General features: G+C 38.8%; 1 long non-coding RNA gene across 1 annotated transcript; it reads right to left on the bottom strand.

The window, feature by feature from the left end:
- Positions 1 to 546: 546 nt before the first annotated feature.
- LOC108166810 (uncharacterized) lies at positions 547 to 4,986 on the bottom strand. The gene is made up of 3 exons (XR_001777205.1): positions 4,934 to 4,986; positions 4,776 to 4,838; positions 547 to 856 (listed from the first exon to the last, which is right to left on the bottom strand). It is a non-coding gene; the product is annotated as an uncharacterized LOC108166810 (long non-coding RNA).
- Between the last annotated feature and the right edge of the window lie 9,488 nt (positions 4,987 to 14,474).

Raw genomic sequence — 14,474 nt, forward strand, 5'->3', positions numbered from 1 at the left:
AAATCTCCGATCCCTGGCTTACCCTCTGTATTCCGATCTTGACGTGGCTTTCTAATCCCTTTCTTTACCACTTTGGTCCATGGCGGAGATTTCGGCAGGTCCTCCRCCAGCTGCACTTGTGAGTGGTGAGCAGAGGTCCTCACCTCCTGCACCGCGTCCTCGCCATGCGCTCCTACCCTGGTCCGATTCGCTTGTCTCGTCGAGTCATATTCCTCAACTGCGGTCAGCCGGTGGTCCAGAGTTGTGACGACCGCTTCGAGATTCTCATTCACAGTGGCTTGAGATTCCATGACATCCTTAAGCGAAAGACCTCCAGGCTCACCTGCTCCATCCTGCTAAGTAGAGCAGAAGCATCCATGTTGCCGAAACCAACTGGCGGAAGTACATCCAGATAGTGCGAGACGAATCTCGGAATGTTTTCACCACACTCGTTAAGCACCCTGAGACAGTCCTTTATGTTGTTAAGATCCTTTTGAGGTCCTTTGTATTTGATGCAGCGAATCGAAGTTGTGCACAACTCAAACAATTGGCGCTTTGACTCCTCAATCCACTCAGAGGAGAAATTATTTGAGGCCAATAATACAATTTCCTCCTGAGATAAAGTTCTCATTTTCGTAACAATGAAGCTCAGAAACTCATCCTCCACTATCACTTTCCCCTCATCGGTTTTATAAATGTAGATTTCGCTCTTAATTCGAACCTCTTTTCCAGTACGAGACACACCCATATGTCGCACAGCCGCCATGTATCTCTGCAGAAAAAAAAGTACCATCTTTGGGTTTCCAAAACTCCGTGACAATTTATTTCAAAGCTCCAGGTTGTAGATTTTCTTCTCCTCTTCCCAGTAAAACTGGCCCTTACAAAAAAAGAAAGAAAAAAAAATCTTGTCGGATCAGGAGCCCTGGCAGATTTGCTCCATTTTCGCTTTCTTTCCTGCTCACTTTACTTCGCAAGACATCTGTTCTGCCTGCCTCGACGTTGCTGTGCGTTACGACAGAGCGCTGTTCAACAGGAGGTAAAGGTGTGCAGACACAAATCGATATTGTGCAATATGGCATCCCGTCAAACAGATTCTGCATAGTCATTACGCTCCGTTTAACGGCCTCAGTCACCCTTTGCTGGAGACGAGGGGCTGCGGAACACAAACCAAAGACGCGCACGTCTGTGTACACCCATTTCGTTTTATAGACGACGCGTTTAATGAACTGCTAAAAAAAAAAAACTCACATTTGATTTTTTCCAAGGCTATCTACTTTTTTTCTTATTTTTTTGGTTTTCTGCTTCACAGATAAGCCGCCGGTTTCATCAGGGAGTTGTTTTTCTCTCTCTCTTGTCTGTTTTGTCCTCCTCTAACAGCGTCCTGCTTCCTCACATGTCATCTTCCAGCCTGCTGCTCAGTGTGTTATTGTATCTTCAAAAAATAGTAGTGTGCTGTGGGCAAGCTTTGTGCCGCACATTCACAAGCTTGATTGGGCGATTTGCTGATTGTAATTCCTTACAAAGGTAAATTTTTCCATTTAGAAGACATCAAATGAATTCCATATCTTAAGGATTTACAGAATTATAGCCAAAAATTAAATGATTTTATTTTTTTTAAATGATTACTTTGATTGCAATGACTCAACCAGCTGAAGGATGTTTGAGTCACCTCAATCTGTTGGAGTCAAATTATGAGGTGTGTGTGATGGTTTTGCTCATAGTTAGCTAATCAGTTTATTTATTTTTTTCTTTTTTTTACTAACAAGCCATGTGCAAGTGGTTATTGTGCAAATGGCAATTAGTCCTCCGAGCGGAAACAAACGCAAATTACTTAAGTGAGTGAGAAATTAAAAACAATTGTGATTGAAATGAATTTTTGTCAAAAAGGATTCTAATTAAAGAGCTACGGAGCCCTCCAGGGGACATGGGGAATTTTTTTTCTTTTGCGTTCCCTTGCAAAACTTTTGCATTCCCTCTCCCTCGCAATAATCTATTGGTCAGTTTCTGCGGCATAATTGAATACTGTAAGCCTTTCTTACAGTGGCCGCCGTACTTTCTGCTTTAATACAAGCTTATAAGGTTTTTCCATGGATTATTGAGTTATTATCGCGGGGTAATAAGTCATCTGATTGTGTCTCTGTTGTGTTCGTCTGATTGGTTTAAAGGGCTGCTTTCTGTGTCGTTCCATCTTAGCCTTAACAGACATAAACATGCAGCAAATGAATCGATTTACAATCAGTTTTTTTGCACCAAAGCGTTAATAATAAATACGTTTTATTATTATAAAACACAGCAAACTAATGGTGGTAGAGGGCCGCACTGGGTTAACTCGGGAAATCTCATCTGTCCGTGTATCAATCAATTCCAAACCTCTTCTTTGTTCTGTCACAATTATCGATTTATTTAATTTTGATTATCATGTTCCAAACTTTGCGAGGACTGACCACCTCGCTCACCCGCTTCCTCATGCACACAGCCAGCGGCCAGTAACCTTCCCACTCATACTTCATGACAGTCACACCCACCACCAGGTGTCAAAGCCGCTGCTTCTGTCATATCAATAATGACTTATTTAATTCATATGGCTCTTATAGAGTCTCAGTGAAAACGTGTTTATTATTATTAACTTTTTGGTGCAGAAAACTGATTGAAAATCGATTTATTTACTGCATGTTTATGTCTGTTAAGGCAGCCCTTTAAACCATTCAGACAAAGACAACAGAGACACAATCAGATGACTTATTATCCCGTGATAATAACTCAGAAATAGTCCAAATAGTTTGGATGTATTTTTATTTCTTTCCTATTTACGGAACGTTTCTGTTTATATCATAGGTTTGTTGTGCCTTTCTATGCTAAAGAAAAAGATATAAAACGTCAGATATTTCACAACGAGATATTAACATTCATGGAAAAACCTTATGTAACCTTGTATTAAAGCAGAAATTACGGCGGACACCGTAAGAAAGGCTTACAGTATTCAATTATGCTGCATGAACTGATAGTAGATTATTGCGAGGGAATGCAAAAGTTTTGCGAGGGGACGCGAAAGAAAAAAAGATTCCCATGTCCCCTGGAGGGCTCCGTAAAGAGCAGAGCAAAAGCTGAGTTTGTTTGTTTTTTTTAAAAGCAGAAAATGAACGGAAATGTTAACTCAGTGGAGTTCTGTTGCAAGACTACAAATCCTACAGTGCCTTGCATTTCCAAAAGTATTCACACCTCTTGACCTTTTTTGACTACATATGTAGGATGACGAACAATTTATCAGATTCAGATTTTAGGTGACAGAACATGAGTGTGTATCCTGCGGCGTTGGGGCAAAACTAATAACAGAAAATGAGGCTCATTGAAATGACTCTGCAATTTCTGTGGCAGCATTTCTACAACAGAAGAAAATGAGTGGAGCTATTAAGTTAGCATGTTTATAAATTAAATCCCTATTTTAAAAAAAAATTTCCCCACATGTGTATAATTCAAGAAAGTTCTTTTAGTCAGCAATTGTAATATTTGCTATATTTAAGTATTTATTTTAGAAAGTTATTTTATTCGGCATTTGAAATATTTGCTAAATGTATTTATTGATTGTAACACAGGGGTGTCCAAAGTCGGTCCTGGAGGGCCGGCATCCTACATGTTTTAGTTCTCTCCCTGGTGCACCTGCATCAAATGATGGCTTATTAGAGGCCTCAGCAGAACACTGACTTGCTGAGGAGGTTGTTACAACCACTAGGGAGAGAACTGAAACATGCAGGATGCGGGCCTTGGAGGACCCACTTTGGGCATCCCTGGTCTAACATCTAAAAATAAATGCATTTCCTGTTTCTTGATTTCTAACCCCTTAACTGTCGCCTCCAAAAAGCTTTTCTAAAGGTTGGTGTGACTTTGCGACTCTACAAATGTATGTGTTCAAGATACGTGGCAAAAATGAGTCTTTGGATGATATAGGTGTCTGACCCCTGTGATGTGTTGTTGTTGTTGTTGTTTTGTCAATATCCAGAAAGTTACTCCTGCTTTTATATTCAGCCCTCTTGAAACTCTTTTTTCTTCTTTTTAAAACAATGTCACTTTTACCATTCATTCCTATAAGCTAGATATGAACGTTATTTTCGTGTTTCGTAGGTAGTTGGTCACAAGGGAGTTAATTTTAAAAAACTTACCGAAAAAAGAGGAGAAAAGTGGATCAACAATCTACGGCTAAAATATGCAGAAACTAAACGAAAGAGTTTGCAGCACCACTTTCTAACAGGTAACGATCGCATCGTTTAAATTGTATTTCCAGATATTTTATTGGACAGTTACTTAGAAGGACAAGCATTCATGTGTCAAGTAAGATATTTCATTTTTACCCCTTAGCTTGGTAGTCCCCAGAGTTCTTATGTCGTCATGTCTGAATTCAGTGCCGAGTCACTGACAGAAAATATAATGTTTATTCAGCGGGACTTTCATGCTAAAAAATAAGTAAATAAATTAAATGTAACCTACGCAGCCATACAGTCACAGTAAGCTGTAACTATTCCCCCAGTGTCTCACGAACTGTATTCGTGTGACATCGGGATTTGTGTAGATCGCTGCGAATAGTTGACATTTGACCTGGATCCAGCCTCCGACAAGACTCAATACAACTCCAGCATGAATTTGGGTTTACAGAAGCTAAATAACTTAATTACCAGGATATCCAAGCTCATAGAAATAACATGGGTTCATGCTAGCAATAGCATCATAGACTATGCTATTGCTAGTCTATGATAACTAGCAATAGCATAGTTATCATAGACTAATTACTTAAAATAACTCACCTGGCATAAACAAGTCCACAGCCATCTAATAGCCATCTTTTGATCCTAATTGCTTGAGCCAGCCTGAAGAGAAGTTTACAGAGATAATACAAATCATATCCTAAATATACGCGCATTTTTTTTTTTCTGTTTCAGCCTATTTTAGAGCATTAGCTTACTCGTTATGATCCACTTTGCTTTGTTTTGAACCGGAGAAAGCCACTTCCGGACCTTCATCTAAATTTCGCGCGTCATCCGGGTCACGTGTCTGCAACCCACCAATAGTGGCCTGACTGTCCACGCAGTGGCACAGCAAGTGTATGCGCACAATTAGCATATAGCATAGTGCGCTAGGGGCGCTAAGTCAATGACAGAAAAATGTTCTCATCTGCGTTTTTCAGTATTTAACAGCTGTTTGTGCATGTGTAATAACAGAGACACGCCACTGGTTATTCCGTCACCGTTATTTCACATTTCCACAAGAGAAAATGTATTGAGCACTGGGCGCTGCTGCTGGTACATTTTTTTATACAAGTATTTTTTTGTTTTATTTGTTTTTGACTGAGCTCATTACCTAATGTAAGACATATAAAAAGTCTGTAGTAGAAGTCTTATTCTATAAACCCCTGGTGGGCGGTGCCTTTTTATAACAAACAGTTCTGGAAGTATTTATTTGTGCGAAGGATGTCAGCTTAACTGGCACTTTTAAGTTTCAAGTTATGCCATACTTATTCAGTATTTATAGAGTACGCAGTGCTCTGAAATCTTTAAAAATTGGGAAACCATTTATAATCATCCTGCTGTACACATTTTCTCAACATCTTAGACATTCTCCCTGGCCTATCCACCGTCTTCATTGGTCGTCATGATCATGGTGCTGCTTGTTCACTAATGTTCTCTTATAAACATCTGAGGCCTCCGCAGGACAGCTGGATTTATAATGAGATTAGATTACATGAAGGATGGGTTCCATTCAGTGATTTCTCAAGACAACACTGCAAAAAACATAAAATCTTACAAAATAAATTTGGTCTGGTTTCTAGGGCAGATATCTCAATTCACTTGAAATAAGACAAAACAGCAAGATGTAGAAGCTTATTTTAAGTAAATAATTCCTAAATATTGATTAAAAGTTCCAGTTCCATTGGGAGATTATGTCACTTATAACATGGAATTTTTTTTTATCAAAAAAGGAACTATTGACTTAAAACAAGCTCCATATCTTGCTGGAAAGCTAATTGTAAGTTAGTTTTGTCTTATTTAAAATGAAGCAAGATTTCGCGTTTTTGCAGCGTAATTAGCTCCAGTTGGTTTTGTTTTCAACTGACATCAGAATAAAATAGGGCAGAATTGAAATGTGAGGGAAAAAATTAGCTTCAAATTTTTCTTCAACTTCACAAGTGTCCACTCTCTCACAAACACCAAAAAACCTGGACAAGCATCATCATCTTTCGGTTCCCACCTTCGTCGCAGAAGGTCTGCGGCTTCCTACGATCTCAGGATTAAGAAGTGCACGGCAGATCGCCTTCGTAGCGGGATGTCGTCGTCACACAGGCCACTCATTGTCCGGAGAGTCTGTCTTGTGAAGCACACAGAGAGCGCCTTTGTGCACTGCTGATATTAATCTATAAAGGCAGAAATCTGGGGGAGTCTGACTAAGCTCACACGTAACCACACACACACACACACTCAACCATATGCATATTCATTATGTAACAGTGAAGAGAGGAGAAGCCTTGTCCGGTCCGTGCAGATCTTCGCCGTCATAAAGATTTCATTCTTCTGAGTCGACATCCAGAACACGACTCGGTCTGCTGGCCTGTTGTCACCGACAAGCAGATGGTAGGTGCAACTTGGGGATGTCATAGTGGAATGCCAGCTGACTGTTATCATCGTGGAGGAGAAAGGAGGGTAACTGTACTTTGGACAGGAGACAACACTTAACCCTGTTCACTTAAACCAGAACCCAAGAAAAAAAAAAATCTGGAATGTGAAAGACCTCAAGAAAGTCTAAGAAGAATCCAATTAGATTTTAAAAATTGTCAAATTCTTCAATAAAATAAGTGCCACTTGCTTGGAACTTTATTCCAACAACTTCTTAATACTACTACTACTACTACTAATAATAATAATACTACCAAATATACTGTTTAAAAAACAGTCTTCCAAAGATGGGATTGGATTTTTTCATTTTTAGATTTTAGAATCCACAACGTTTCTTAAAGTTAAATTAAGTTGTGTTCACTGCTTCCCTGCTTTTATGTCAGCTTTCAAACTTTCAACCCACAGAAGGTCAAAAGGAGAAATGCAGAAAACGTCAAGAAATGTGGAACAGGGCTAAAATAAACTTTGGATATATGCTGCCATCTATAGATCCAGAACTATTACGGCATGCAAATATGTAATGTGGGGATAAGAATTCCATGAAATTACACTTTACATGTAATTTGCTCTCTTTAACATTTGGGGGCAGCATCTCTCTTCTTCAAGAGTTCGTCTGCCTTGCTCGTGTGAGCCATGTGTGGGCTGCATAGGAAGGCAATTAGGAAGAATTATAACTAATGCGGATCACTTTTGTGCCGTTAAAGAGGTGTAATTTGGAAAATGGCAAATAATAGATTTTCTACCAATACCAACTGTGTGGCCTCTCAACTGTAACTGTCTGACTCTGACCCAGCCCTCCTGCTGGACAGGAGGACCGACACCGAAAGAGCTGCAGATATTTGGACTGAAAATGCCACTGTTGGTGTTTGATGTATCTGAAAGTGTGAAAATATGAACGCAACCTCTTGTTTTTTTTTTTTTTGCTCTTTATTTTATGAAATGTTCTCACGTTTTTGCTCGCATATGCATAATAGTCGATTAATCAAATACTTAAAATGAGAAAATGATCCCGATTTGCCTTACATAATGTGCTCTATCATCATTTTAGAAAATTAAAATATGTGCAGATGTTCTCTGCCAAATTTGATTACAATAACTGGAAAAAAAATAAAAAATTCTTACAAGACCCCCAAAAGACGGCAAAATTACACTGTTAATTACATGCAATGAGTTAAAAACACAGATGTTGATCGAAGCTGAAAATTCGCTGGAAACAAAAACGGAGCAGCTCCTCTTGGACTGCCATTATTTATAAACGGTACGCGTGGCTACAGCACCCGAGTGATTTTAAGATTTTCACCGCAGACAAGTCCTACAACTTGTAAAGTGACTTCAGCGTGCGCCGGCTTTCGTAACGCACGGTGACAGTTTGCATCAGATCTTCAGTCTTTCAAGACGCCTGTCACTTTGGATTTTGCTCGAGATGTTTGACAAGCCTCTGACACACTCGAACCCCATTTTAAGCCCTGCACTATATGCAGAACACTCATCTCAGCCAACAAATCACTTTCAAATGCCCCCTGTAATACTGAAAGGCCGCAGGACATCTAAGTGTGAAAATGAGACAAGGAACAATCACTGTTTGCTCGGAGAGTCTTGTGTACGATGTTGTGTGCTTCGGTAGATGAGGTAATAAGACTATTTGACCAGAAGAAAAGCCGCTCCTGGTTGTCTGTGTGTGTGCAATCTGCTGCTTTAAGGGGCCACAGCTATGTGGTAACGTGCCACTTTCACCTCATGTCTGTCTGTCTCGTTCAAGTTTGCTGGTGGTGTTCAAAGTCCAGCAGTAAAATAAAAGCCATTGTCTTCTATTTGGTAGTTTGTTTGTTTTTCTGTCTTTATATATCTTGAACAAGCTACTCCAGTCCAGCTGGGCCACTTCCTTGTGACCTAGCACAGAAATGAACATGAAGAATGGTGGCAGATATGATCAGTTCTGTAATATTTTGATTTTGTTTTTATATCGATCTCTCAATCTGTTGTTGTCTAGACGACTACACTTGCAGTATAAAGCTGAAATTTTGCTTGAAATTTAGCTGAATTTGCGACATTAATGTTATTCCCATGTAAATAGTCCCATTCATAATAAACAGTAAGCTATAAAACATGATCTGATCTAATATGGTATGATATGGTGCACTATGCTATGTTCAAATATCCTCTGGAATGCTACGTTCTAGTATGCCATGCTTTGGGTATGCTAATATGCTACAATATTATGTTGAGCTCTAAAATGTTATGTCATAATATCCATGTGATAATATGTTCTCATGTACTCTGACTTGTTGTGTATTCTAAGACATGCAGTAGCATATAACATTAGCATATGTGTATAATGTCATATGTAGCATATACTTTGTAATAATCAAATTTTTTTTATGCCCTGACATGCTATGTCGGGTCATGTTATCCTTTAAAATGCTCATTATCACACTATTCTATGATATATTCACACATAATACACAATGCTGTTTTCTGATATACTATGCTATGGTGTTTTCTTATATGGTATGCTATCAAAATAGCATATTCTCAGAGTCATTTGTCCCATTTGGATATGCTATGTATATATCCTTATATTCTATGCCAGGATAAATGATGAAGTAGAATAAGGATTCCCTAAAAATATATCTATGAGGTTGATTATTCAGCAACATTTATTTGTTAGCTTTTTGCAATATGATTCAGTCATCCATTTTAATGTCTTATTAATGGTGAATTAGAATGTTATAATTGGTTATTGTAGTGTGATTATTTTATTTTGAAAAGCCAAATAACACTACTTTCATGTTTGAAATGAGATTAACTGACTCAGTTACAACAACATGCCAAAACTCCAGAAAATTATTGTTGAAAGATTGTGGAAACTGAAAATGTTTTATCCAAGTTTTAGAATTTAAACTGCAAATCTATCATGTAGAGATGGAGGTAAGTATATGAATTTGAAGAAAAAAAATTACTCATTCTTCTTTGGTTAAAATGGAAAGGGACTTTTGATAATATTTCTTAAAATTACATCAGTTATACCAGTGGTTCCCAAACTTTTTCTCCTGGGCCCCCCCAGTGGTTTCCAAACTATTTCTGCCACCTCCTCTCTCCCAAGCCTATGGCTTACAAATAGCTGAATTGTTGAACGATGTGTGTGAGCGAAGGGGGTGGGGAGTGGATTCTTAGAGACTCCCTGTTATACTCAGACCCGGCACCAGACAAACAAGGGGAGGAGGGGGGAATCAACTTTTTGGGGGGCAAAATGAATCATAGCTGAACATAGACAACAACATCAGTAGCCTACAAGCTACTTGTTAACAAGCAAGGTGCTGTATTGATATTAGCTAGTCATCTTTTAGCTAGCATTACCTGCATCCAACAGTTTACTCAACTCAGTCGGTTAGTTTGGGGGAAAAACTGTGAAAAGTTCTTTGCGTTTTGCTAGTTTGCTGCCATGATTCTAACACACCTGCATAGCTCTGCACAGCAACAGCAGGTCTCCTTCACTGCGGCACAGGTGTAAACCCAGCGCGAGCGTCGTAGCGCTAATGTTGCGTTTAAAGGCGGCTCGGAAAAATAGGTTACAACACGTTAACAACGAATTAAACAGTTTTAACTGCTGATTAAAGTGACAGAGGACACAGATATGGGAAGTGCAGAAGCCCCTGCTGTATCAAATTGACAGAGGAATAACAGAGAGTTGGCCATTCTAAGGTAAAAACCCAGTGCATACAGGGTTCATGTGTTTTTTTTTCATCCTGACTGCTTCCCGCGCCCCCCCTGCAATGGCACGGTGCCCCTCCTAGGGGGCGAACCCCACAGTTTGGAAACCTCTGAGTTATACCAAGTAATATTCCAGAGCTGTGGAGTAGGTTTATGTAATCCGTAGGAGTTTTGTGATATATTCTTATGTTTGCCATTTAGTGACTGTGTAGAAGATTTTATAAAAATAGCAGCATTTACTTAGAGCTATATCTGGAGGCAAATGAAGCAGCTTATTAAAGTGGATGTCAAATGGTTTTTTTACAGCATCAAAAACCATCTTTTACCATTATTTGCCTGATAGTTGTTGAACAGTTATTGCACTACCTTTCTTAAAAATAAACAGTTAAATGAATGTATTGGGTATTTTTGGTAAATACCCAAAAGACAGTCATCACAAAAGACAGTCCAGACACAAAAATAAAACACAGATATCGCTACACTTGCCCTGTCATGGGTACACAAGACACTAAATGTTTTTGTGTAAACACATTCAAACATCGTGGAAACGCCTGCTTCTTTAAATTTCAAAACTAAGCGTTGGTTTCTGTGTGCGCATTTCAAAGTCTAAAAGAAGCTTACGGCAAAAGCCACAATATGAACTTCAAACGGAATGAAATGAACTTTCATTTGTCTCCCCTCGCTTCCATTGATTGAGTGAGAAAAATAAGAACAAAGACTTTTGCCTCTCACTCATTTCTTTTCTGACCCTTCCCTGCCCTTGCTTTTCATCTTTAAAACAACATTAATTGATGGAGACTCTCACATTGTATCTGTCCATACCAAGCAGACATGGGAAAAGCAGTGAGCATAAATCAATCTCCCTCCCCGACCAAACACCCTTAATCTATTTGGAAACGAAACATATCCTGATGTTGTGTTTCGGTTTTGCCCAACAATTTAGGACTGAACAACTAGGTGACAGCCCACTATTTGTTAGCATATAGCATGTGGAAGTGAAACGTTTCAATCAGTTATGGTCACTTTTAGGTTCTGTACCTCCAATTAATCGACCTGGTTGTGATAATGATAATCAGAATGTTATTGTGCACCTGTGTGTAATCTGTATGCTGCTTGCATGAATATATATTTCTGTTGAGAAAGGTTTAATGATGCAGAACAACACTGAAATAAAGCGCGACCAAGTAAGGAATAAAGACCAAGGAGTTTTCCTAGATAGATTAGGGGAAGAGCAGTTTAGGGTTGGACTGAAAAAGTATTGAAAATATGTTCTATTTTAAAAAACACACACACACAATTAAAGCCACTATTTTGAGAACAGACCAAACAAAAGTAATTTGAAGTTGCCGGTTCCGGTTTGTCATTATTTTGTTTCAGCCCACTTCCATTTTGAGATCATGAACAACCAAAGCCTTTCACAGCCATGTTCCATTACTAATTACTTTATTTCTATTGGTAGTTCAATATTGTAGCAAGTAAGAGATCAAGTCAAGTCTTAAATCATTGGTAGGCAAGTCCAAGCCAAACCTCAGTTTTCTGATTAGCAAGTTCATGTTAAGTCAGATCTTCAATACTTTGACTGACACGTCTCTGAAAGGTGCTCTCAACTTGATCTAACAAGTAAACTTTTGACATCGATCTGTTGCCCAACTTAATCAGATTCTAGCAGCTTTAAACAACAATAAGGTGAAATTGTACCTTGTCTGAAATCCTAACATGCGTTCAAAGACGAGTAGCAGAAACGGATCGACCGCCTTTCTGCGTTACATTTCTGAATGAAACCAGCGCGGTGTGCTTTTATTTTGAAGAACTGGATGTGTCTATCTGATCACCTCATGTTCAAAATGTCTAACAGAGCACTTTGTAGGATTTAACTACTCTTTGTCTGATTTTGAGTTGGAACATTTGCAGAACTATTTAATGATTTGCTCATTCTTCAGTATTCGCGTAACAAGCCGCGACTTTCCAGATCTGAAGTGTGAGTCAATCGCAAGTTTCTTTTTTCCTTTTCTTTTCTTTTTCACTTACACATGATATAAGTATAAGATTCTGGCGTGGAGTTCCTACTGTACTGCTCTCTAAAGGTGACAGAATCTACCCAGCAGTGCTAACATAGTGCAGCCAAATAATGACAAAGCAGTCTGACTGGTACACTCTGTACCGCAATCATTAACATTATCATCATCAGTGGGAAAGAAACAAAGCCTAAGATGTTCAGAATATCTGGGACATACAATAAACAATAAAAAATCCTTGTTCTGCTGTTGAACTGAATCAATAAAGATGCATCAGTCAAGACAAACACTGCATAACAATACCAGCCCCCCAACCCCTCCCCTCCTGCTTTATTTATATTCTTTTATACCTGACTCTGTTCCCATTTCACAGTCCAAAATGTCCTCATGTCACGGTTTTATCCCTTTCCGACAGAGAGGAAACAGGAATGCAAATGCTGCGCTCTAACTAATTACACATCCTGATGGCTTGGCTGCCTGTATGTATCCACCTGGCCCATTAACTTTCAATTCAGGGAGTGGATTTTCCACACCATTTCTACAATTAAAGCAGTCAGGACATATACATCTCAATTCTGGCTCCTCTAAGTTTGTAAAATTGATGGACATCATTAGGGTAATAAGACTTTTATTATTTTTTTATCATAAAATTGAAAAAAGAAAAAAACAGCACAACCTTTTACCAGCTAGTCAATGCTTTTAACTGAAAATGTTTTGCTGAATTATACAATCCACAGAATCTTTTTCTGTCTTCAGACGAATATTATCTGGCTGTCAGCTCTGCCTAAAAGCATTAATCTGAGGAGAAAATGACAAAACTGTGACTTGTGGGACTTTTGGTCAAATGCAGCATTGCATTCATGCTTGTTACACTTTTCACATTTTGTTATATTACAACTGCAGACATGTGTGTATTGAAATATTATAGTGTTTGATCAACACTAAGTAGTGCATAATTATGAAAAGGAAGGAAAATGATGAAGGAAAGTTTTTTAGGTTGATACCTAAAATGCGTGAAAGGCAGATGTAATTTGTATCCCAGACATTAACTGGTTTCCCCCCCTTATTAACTTMATTTCTTCCCTCTCCCCAGCCACTTCTTCCAGCTCCTCCGGGGGAACCCCAAGACGTTCCCAGGCCAGGGGCATAAAGCCCCAGACAGCATAGCTTCTAGGGTCATTGGGACACTCAAACCCTTCCACCACGATAAGGTGGCAGCCCAATGAGGAGTTTCAAAAATATATAGATTATTTTTTCAAACTACTTTTTAGCTTTTCAAACTTAAATGTTTTTGCTTAAAAAAAAATCATACTTTTTCTTCAGCAAATTGTCAAAATGTTTGCTTTTTATCTAAGAAAGCAAACATTTTTATTTTTGTCAAAATTTCTGGAAATTTTCTTTGTCAAAAATTTTTTTTTTTGACAAAACAATTTCAGTTTGGGACCTTGAAAATTGCTTTAAAAAATTCAGAAATTTTTCCTAAAAATTTTTTATTACTGCCAAGAAAATGTATACGTTTGAGAAGTCGAAAATCCACTTGAAAATACCCAGTTTTCAGAGAAAAGTTCTTATGTCAAAAAAAAAAAAAGAAGTTCATTCTAGTTTATTTATTTCTTACATACTCAAAGGTGAAAAACAGCACAGAAACCCTCTTCTTGGCTCTGATTAATGGTTTATGAGTACGCTTTCTGCAGATGAAGTAGGACTGCAGGTGAGTTAGATATTTTTCAGATTATCTGTCTTATGGTAAAACTGTCACGGCATACAGTGACAGTTTTAACAAATATGTAAAAAAAAAAACATATTATTTACAAAGTCACATACTGCACCTTTAAAGCTTGTTGCGACAAACTGCGGACAACATAATTGGGTAGGGCTACTTTTGCAAGGCACTGGAGTCAGTGGCGCAAAAAGTGGGTATGCAGGGTATGCAACGCATAGGGGCGCAGCACCAGAGGGGGCGCCAAAACCCCGTCTGGAGGGGGCGGCGCGCCGATGATTGTTTTCCCATACACTTCGGCGCGTGTAACGCTCCTTCACCTCGCGCACATAACGAGGTAAATGTAGCGAGTTTTACCCTTCACGTATCGTCGCCTCGGGGGGGAGGGGG

The sequence above is a fragment of the Poecilia reticulata genome, linkage group LG13 (genome assembly GCF_000633615.1).
Source record: "Poecilia reticulata strain Guanapo linkage group LG13, Guppy_female_1.0+MT, whole genome shotgun sequence".
In the NCBI taxonomy this organism is placed as follows: domain Eukaryota; kingdom Metazoa; phylum Chordata; class Actinopteri; order Cyprinodontiformes; family Poeciliidae; genus Poecilia; species Poecilia reticulata.